The sequence below is a fragment of the Schistocerca cancellata genome, chromosome 6 (assembly GCF_023864275.1).
Source record: "Schistocerca cancellata isolate TAMUIC-IGC-003103 chromosome 6, iqSchCanc2.1, whole genome shotgun sequence".
NCBI classification, from domain to species: Eukaryota; Metazoa; Arthropoda; class Insecta; order Orthoptera; family Acrididae; genus Schistocerca; species Schistocerca cancellata.
The window spans coordinates 303,037,001-303,045,790 of NC_064631.1; the positions used below are offsets into that span (position 1 = coordinate 303,037,001).

Here is an 8,790-nt window from a genome sequence, read left to right on the forward strand (position 1 = left end):
TATTCCCGCGAAAAAATTTGTTCTTGTGAATTTGGAAGTTAGAAACTAGTGACACAAAAGCATAATAGTGGAACGAATGGAGCAATGTCAACCAATATTGCTACATTTACAAGGTGAACCATTTATAACTTGCAACCGTTTTATTTTATGAATAGTTTAAGATACCGAAACAGAGTTTTCGGCGAATCATAATAAGAAGGGGTGGGGGGCAGGAAAGTCTGCCTCCGTAGCTGAGTAGTCAGCGAGGCTGACTGCCATGCGAAGGACCCGGGTTCAGTTCCCAGTAGCGCCAAGGACTTTTCCCTTGGTGAGAGGACTGGAACGGTCGGCACTCAGTCTCATGAGACCAACTGAAGAGCTACTTGATTGAATATTAGCGGTTACAAGGTCAAGAAACTTGACTACGACCGCGAGAGCGATGTGCAGTCCCCACGCTCCTCCATAACGCACCCAAAGATAAAAAACTTTCTTCAGTATCTTGGATGGCACAAGAATTAGGAATATCACCCACGCAACAAAGTGTCGTGTCCTCCAGCCATTTCCATTTGCTAAAAATCTTGTAATCTCTACGAATGCTTATCGGGACTGTTGAATACATCTACCTGTTTATATACCGCCGTTAAACTCATTTGTGCAATCTGATTTCTTAATTTATGCAAATGTGAACCCCATGACCATACGAAATGTGATTACCTATTTTGCTACGAATTATCTGTGCAATCTTTATGTATATTCATCTATACGACGCCTACAGATAACACAATATAAATTCAGTGAACAGTTATTTGAACCGTGTCAACTTGTGAAACTTGTGTAACTATTACAATAGATTTAATTAGGTCCTCGTTTCAAGATCTATACAACCCTCCTCCTAAATTACTACGGCACCAATGTATTCTCATTCTCACAAAGGAAACAGAGTAATATCTATATGAGTCATACAGAAGCTCAATCCATTGTTTGAAGTTGTAAATTTATTTACTTGAATTACTTTAAGAAGATATTCATCGCTCATTGAAAGTAATGTTCTTCTTTGTTCCTAGATCCTCTCTGTATTGCCAAACTTTTTCATTACAAGTTAAAAGTGCTACAAGTTAGGGGTATGAGTTAATAAATCCTCGCGCAGACAAAACGTAACATGAACACGCGGTATGTGAAATGGCCTATTCCAGCTACTACAAAGTCAAATAACTGGAGGACCAATTCAGAAAAGTATCACGCTAACGCAGAAAAAAATAAGTGAGAAATAGCTACAAATAACGTGGGTGAGTACAAAGTGAGGACTGGTGTCCTCTGTTCATGGGACATGCGGTACCTCAGTTCTTCAAACCCAAAACACAACGACAAATCAAATTCAGTAAACTGAACTCTCGTAGCGACGACATACCATAGAAATTGAACGCAACATTTATGGAAACGAAGTCAGCAGTTTACGGAGTCATGCAGCCCTGTGGCACATTTAAGCAGCGATCACCGATGTTCAACTCTTGTCACCTCAGCGGCAGCAAGAAGAGTGAGTTTGCAGGCTACAGTTCGAAAATTGGACCGTTCTCCCCATTCTTTCTAACTGCGTCGTGTACTGGCCATAAAGATGGAGCAGTGCATACAAGCCCACGAAAATTTCGACAAAAACCCTAGCATGCTGAGAGCGGTAATTAAGGAAGTGGTTATATTGCTGAACAGAAATCACCAGACGTGGAAGGGAATGGTTATATCACTGCCCGTAGCCCACTAGAGATGCGAAGACTCCAACTTCGCGACGTTTTGCAGGATGGAGTGTGTGATTGTAATACTGAACAATTAGGGAAAATAAATCTCAAGGAGTTCCAACATATGACACGTCCCCGGTGGACTTGCTTCAACATCCGTGCGATATCTTGCACGGTTTACGAAATAAAAGGGATGCAAGTTATACGTATCTAGCCCTCAAAATCTTGTCCGAAAAAGTGTGCTGTCAGATAAGATGCCCCTAGCATCCCTATGGGGTGTACTGGTGTGAACTGGGAGAGATCTAGAAATAATCGAAAGCCAAGTGTATTGGTGTCGATGCCATTGTTTCTGGAATTGCTAGAGAGATTGTTAATACTACGATTGACACTCAACCGTTTTGTTGATTGTGGCTGTAGGAAGAGGTGACATCTATAACATAACATTTGAAGCAATTTCATCCAAACTTGGTACACTTACGTCTTAAGGTTTGGAAAGAAAATACTATTGCACTGTGACACACCTAGCACCAGCAGGGAAACTATAACTCTGGAACACGTGGTGAAATATAAAGCTAACTTTGTACACCTATGGCTAATTACGTAGGAAGAATTATTGTGGTGGTAAGTTATTCTAAACCCTTCTAGCTTTGGGATTCATGGTGATAAGAGGCGATATGCAAGGCTTAACTCTGCAACGCTTGGATCAGTTTCAACCAGACTTGGTACTTGAGTGACATACTAATGTGGAGAAAAAATTACTGTGGGACTAGGACACAATAGTAGTCCTACGGATGGGGATGCGGGTGCGGATATGGGAGGGAATGCACGGTCAAGTTTCAATCAGATCACGTAGTCTAATAAGTAATGTGAGATGGATTTGCGGTCGCGTATGGTGCTGTTGGACAACTTCACGATACTTGCAGAAGAATTTATTTATTCTTGGGCTTGGAGCGAAAACTAGAAATATTGTAGATAGCCAAGTTTGGTTTTAATATTCAGTTGATTTATAAACGATTTCACTTCAAAATTTTCGTAATGTATTTATAGACTTAATAATGTGTCAATAAACTTGGTATGTTTTTACACTACAGACAGATTTAATTGCTTTTCCTATCTGTTATAAGAGTGGGGTAAATGAGGATAAACAAATAGCATGAGAAGTCGATTAAGAAACTAAAGTGTTGTACAGTCATGAAGTGAAACTTTCATTATAACTAAGAAGTATGAAATGTTAGCTGATTGATTTTGGGGAAGGGACCAAACAGCGAGGTCATCGGTCCCATCATATTAGGGAAGGAAGTCGGCCGTGCCCTTTCAAAGGAACCATCCTGGTATTTACCTGAAGCGATTTAGTGAAATCACGGAAAACCTAAATCAGGGTAGCCGAACGCAGGTTTGAACCGTCGTCCTCCCGAATGTGAGTCCATTGTGCTGACCATTGCGCCAACTCGCTCGGTAAGACGTTAGTAATAAACAAGAGAGGAAGCAGCAAACTCTGGAATTGTAATGAGCAGAACTTGTAGAGTAACGCAGTTGAAACATGTGCCAAATACAGTTATAAAATAAACAATGCTGACTGAAGATATTACGAAAAGGATAGAACGAAATACGCTGGCGTGGTGGTAATACCTGAGAAATATTGGGGCCTATAAATTTAAACCGGATGCCTTCTGACAGACGAAAAAGAAGATATCCGAGGACAACATGGGGTAAGGGCTGGAGGGAACCATGGTCACAGGCAGCTGAGAGACGCCAATGTAGTATTATACATACCGGTACTTTCAGGTCATTGGATGCAGGAAACGGCGAATGCCGTAAACCACTTGCAGATGATAATATTAACACCCTCCATCCGGTATCCGTACTTCACTATCCTACCCCATCGTTCACGTATGACAGCAACAGCGGAAAAAATGTGTCTTCGGGAGCACAAAAAATGCAAATATGTTCCTGTGCATTTGAAAGACTCTGACTAAAAAGTGCTGTAACATTAACCTCATTCTATCTTCCACAGCACCTTTAAAAATTTTCCCAAAAACTTTGACATGCCAACATATTTGCACTGTTTAAACATGAAACTCACCACAGACTGACACACGATCCACTAATTTTACCTCACTCACACCTCATAGCCCATCGCTGTCAGTCGCTCATACCCACTTGCCCTTTCTCACTCACTCATTCAGCCCAACTCATTTTCATTATCTCTTTTGTGTCTCTCTGTCCTCGTGTCCTGCGTTACAGCCACAGTCCCCTTCATTGTGTCCTACTACTACAGACTCTTCTCACTGTCACTGTCTCTCTCTTGCTTTTTCTTACTGCTAATATCTCATTCCATCCTTCCCACTGTTGCTATCACTACCTCTCTCTTCCTCATTGTCATTCTCATGCATTCTGTCTCTACTTATCACTGGCTCTCACCAACTTCCTCTTTCTGTTTTTTATTCCTCCCTGCCCTGTCACTGCTCCTTTACTCTTTTCCTAGCACTGTAGTCACTGTCAACTATGCCCCACTGTCACTGTGTTCCTCTCTTTCCCTTACATGCCATTGTCTCCTTGGCACATCCACTGTCTACTATCTTCCAGTATTTATTACTTTTTCGCTCTGTGCCACTGCTACTCTCTTATTCTCTCTCAGCACAAAAAGGCGCTACTATTTTCGCATGCCAAAATTTTTGGGAAAATTATTGAAGATGTTGGGGATGGTAAAATGAGGCAGCTGGTACTCCACTTTTCAGTCAGTGTCCTTTGAATAAACACGAACACATTCCCGCTGGTTTCTTTCTCTTCGCTGATGCAGTAGGGAATGTAACTCAAATTAAAAGAAACGTATTGGCAAGTAAAATTTAGATCGTTTACTTACGTGAAACTGAAATAATGGAAAACCAATTTTACACTCTGGCCGGATTTTACGCGGAAAAAAAAGGGCATGTGCTTCAACACTACAACATGGAGTCCGCAGATGACAACTGAGATACTCTACGGCATATTTCTCCGTGCTACTTCACTTCATAAACTAAGTTTCCGCCTCACACCATATTTTACGTGTGCAAGTAGGATGACTCTGAATCTCTGTTTCTCGCAAACGGATAAAGATATGAAGAAAACTTTCAGGGTTGTTCCAGATCGGGCTCTTAGGAATACTACATCGTAAAAATTGCAGCCATCTGCTGTGTATAGGCACTCTGAAACCTGCGGCTGGGTTGGGAACGAAAAAAAATAATAAATAAAAATAAATAAAATAAAATAAAATTTGTTGTGTTTCTCGACATCGGATAAATATTTCTGAAAACTGGGAGATGGCGCGTCTAGATAAATGCCTAGAGAATAGACAGAATTTGAGCAATTTGGTGCTGTTATTTATTATTTAGATTTCGCCTCATATCGGATTTTCCGTGTTGAAGTAAGGAAACTTTGATACTCTATATCTTGGACATCAAAAAAATTTTCAAGGCTGTTCAGTATCAGAATCTTAGGAATGTATCGTAAAAATTTCAGCTCTTTGCTGAATGTAGCTGTCTTGGGATCCTCGGCTGGGTTTAGGTCCGCTGGTGACGGCGAAAATATAGCAAAAAACCCTTTTTGTGGTGTTTTCCGAGGAACCGCCCAAGAACTGAAGGTATCTCCTTAAGTCGCATCAAGGCCACCGCAGACCACATCAAATGCAAAAAGAATCAACCTATTTCCTCCATTTGCCTAAGCAGTAGGAAGCGTGTGATATTCCTAATTTGACTTTGTACTATAGGATAATGAACCTAAGACGATCTTTACGTTAGGTATAAAAATGGTCCCTAGCCCAAGGGCTATCGAAAACACCTAACTTTTTATCACCAACAAAACAGAAGAGATGAGCATCAGAAAATCTCGTTCTTACACGCGGCGTTTTGGAACATGCTGTCGCATGTATACCGATGAATGTCAATAGGGATCACTCACTTTTCGATTCTGGGGATTCCATTTACCGTTCTTGTGAGGTATGTTTCTTTAATATGATTGTGATGTACGCTGTATTTAAGCACAAATCGGGTGTACTGTAGTGATTCTTGAGGGAAGTATCATTCATAATATTAACGACTGAAGCGTGTACTGGAGGTCCGATTTGCATTTACTGTTGCATTTATGATTATAATTCTTTTAAGTCACGTTACAGGCACAGATAGCATTATTGATATCGAGTCCTCAGTAATTTTTTTACATTCTCGTAGATAACATAATCACTTTAAAAAACAATATTGAATTTCGGCAGCTGTAACATATGCTTGTTCTTAACAAAATGTCAAAGTATTAATTCAGCGATTGACCTCGACCCGAGATAGTAATAAGGCACAAATATAGCATGTACAGCTCTGTCTCTTTTTTTACGTTTCTTCTTTCTGCAGTGGAAGACGAAAAGTATCAATTAGCAGTCTTAATCGGAAGTCTGTAGAGAGCTACTGTGTAACGAGAGTACTGTTCCGCCTTTAAGTAAAAGAATACGCAAATAATCGAAGGTAGGCAATGTAGTAATTTATTTAAGAAGTGATCCTAATAGACATAAATGTCAATGAATTTGTATTATGAAAGCGTTACACGCCATGTATTCTATTATTTTGTGCAAGGCTACAAAAGGGAAATGAAACTCAAGGTATATTTAATATTTTGTTATTATTACATAAACCCCACTAATGGTATTTGAAGTTGTATGCACACGTCCTGTGGCAACTCCGCCGTCTACATTATTTTTATAAGATCTGCACCATATTTATTCACCTTTGCAGTGTGTCTCGCGGTTAACAGTTTAATATTATTGGGGCGGATTCTTTACAATGTAACACATTCAGTACTTCCGTGAGTGAAGCGACGTAATACAATTGGAGGCTAACTGGAAAAGAGCAAGAACGCGAGGAAAAAAACTCACTATGCCAACACTTAAACCTATGTATTTCGGTAGATTCTCTCATAGTATGAAAAAATACATTACGTACTCATTGAGACATACATAGTTATAAAAGGGTGTTATGTAAAAAGCTACTTCTACATGATCTTTGAAGGTAATGTCTAGCCTGTGTTTTATATCCGTCCAGATCTGCAGCTGCATGGTACCGTAAGCTTCCACAGTCTGGGCGCATTGCTCCTGAAGACATCTGCAGTCCCCGGGAAGCCTGAAAAGAGGACGGTGTTAGATTTCCCCAAGCAGTGCTTAGCTGACATATTGCGCTCATTCAACGGAGACACATTTCCCACCTCCACCATACTTTTTGAAGATAATAAAACTAAAACTAAACTCCTCCCGAACAGGCCATGAAGGCCCAACGGTACCTACCGGCCGCCGTGTCATTCTCAGCCCATAAGCGTCACTGGATGCGGATGTGGAGGGGCATGTGGTCAGCACACCGCTCTCCCGGCCGTATGTCAGTTTCCGAGACCGGACCCGATACTGAATTAAATCAAGTAGCTTCTCAGTTTGCCTCACAAGGTCTGAGTGCACGCCGCTGGCCAACAGCGCTGGGTAGATTGGATGGTCACCGATCCAAGTGCTAGCCCAGCCCGACAGCGCTTAACTTCGGTGATCTGACGGGAACCGGTGTTACCACTGCGGTTAGGCCGTTGGCTTTTTTGAAGATAATAGTATTGACAATAGTTGAGTTTGGCAGATTTTATGCTTTCACGTCAATTTGTGCCTTCTAATACAGATGATAAAAACCGGTTTCACCAGCACGACGAAATTATCTTGCGAATACGCGGAAACCCAAACATTCGCTGAGCGCAGATCTGTATTGATCAGTTTACTGAACTGAACTGAATAATAGAAAAACGACTATCAAATCTTCAAGTTGATCATGTTGCCTCTCATCAGAAAATCATATTGAGAATGCCACGTAATAGCATGCGCATTCCCCTAATGTAATATCGTTCTATTATAAACTGGTAGCAGCGCTCTTGTGGTAGCAGAGATGGCTCTGGAAAACCCTTGTGGAAATTTGATGTTCCTTATAACCACAGAGTAAAATTTACATATCAAAGTATTCGCTCCAGGTTTCATTGTTTTCTGATGTTGTCGTTAGATTGTCAGTTACATTGTTTCTTATCTTAAGGAACCTGGCACAGAATTTTATTTCGCCATCATCCGTCAACTCACTGAACCGTGTGTCCGTCCTATCTTATTTTCAGTTCAAGACATTCTCAACTCTCGTCTTTGTCTTCCAGTTTATTCATCTTCTTGTCAGTTCGTGTTATTCCCAAGACGCTTTTTTCCATTTTACCTTGGTCAGATGTGATTATTTGAATCGTCTGCTTTTTTCGTTATACTGTCGCAAGTCAGAAATGGCTGGGCTCACTGCTCGTCACTGCAGCTTTCCAAGTACAGCAAATTAATTGATGGAATGAAGCTGTTGTTAACGGTCATAGACTTCCTTTCATCATATTAACTCTTTACCATTTGATTCTTACAGTATCAGTTTTCTGTTCCTTATTTCATACATGTACTGTATTGTACTGAGTCCATCAATTATTTGTTGAAATTCCTCTGTGGTTAACTACTTTGACAATATCAAGGATGAGTCAGAAATGATGAGACAAAAGGAAATTGATGCATGCACTTCATTACTGTTCAGGGTCACAAATGTTCGTCAGAGGTTCAAACGGCAGTTTTCCTGTCCCCTTTTTCCATTCTGAATTCTTTTGCTCTGATGTATCGTAATGTAATAGAAGTTGTAGCCTTATCTCGACAAAGCTGGGATATGTAAATACATGTGACGTAGCATGTGAAAGTTGCTGGATTTGGACGGGTTACTCTTGTAACTGAAACATCAGATCTGAAGATGGTTCTGAATGAACCGAAACCGGTCATATGAATAATAAAATTTTTTGCAATCAAGACGGATTTTAAGTAACATTATAAAATCAGTGATTGCTGGTATCCCACAAGACATTATGTCTGTTTTTGCAAAATATGTAAATACGATTCCATTTTTGTCACGATGTGTCATCACAAAGTTTGCCAAACCAGTCAATTTTTTTTTCTAACTGCCACTAAAGACATTAATTCACGCTCGTTGCTTCTTTCCACAACTTCGTTTCCAACTTGTAGGAGGTTCATTTT

The 8,790-nt window shown here is 40.4% G+C and overlaps 1 pseudogene; it reads right to left on the bottom strand.

Annotated features, from left to right (window-relative positions):
• Positions 1-7,182: 7,182 nt before the first annotated feature.
• On the bottom strand, positions 7,183-7,300 carry LOC126089632 (5S ribosomal RNA; annotated as a pseudogene).
• Between the last annotated feature and the right edge of the window lie 1,490 nt (positions 7,301-8,790).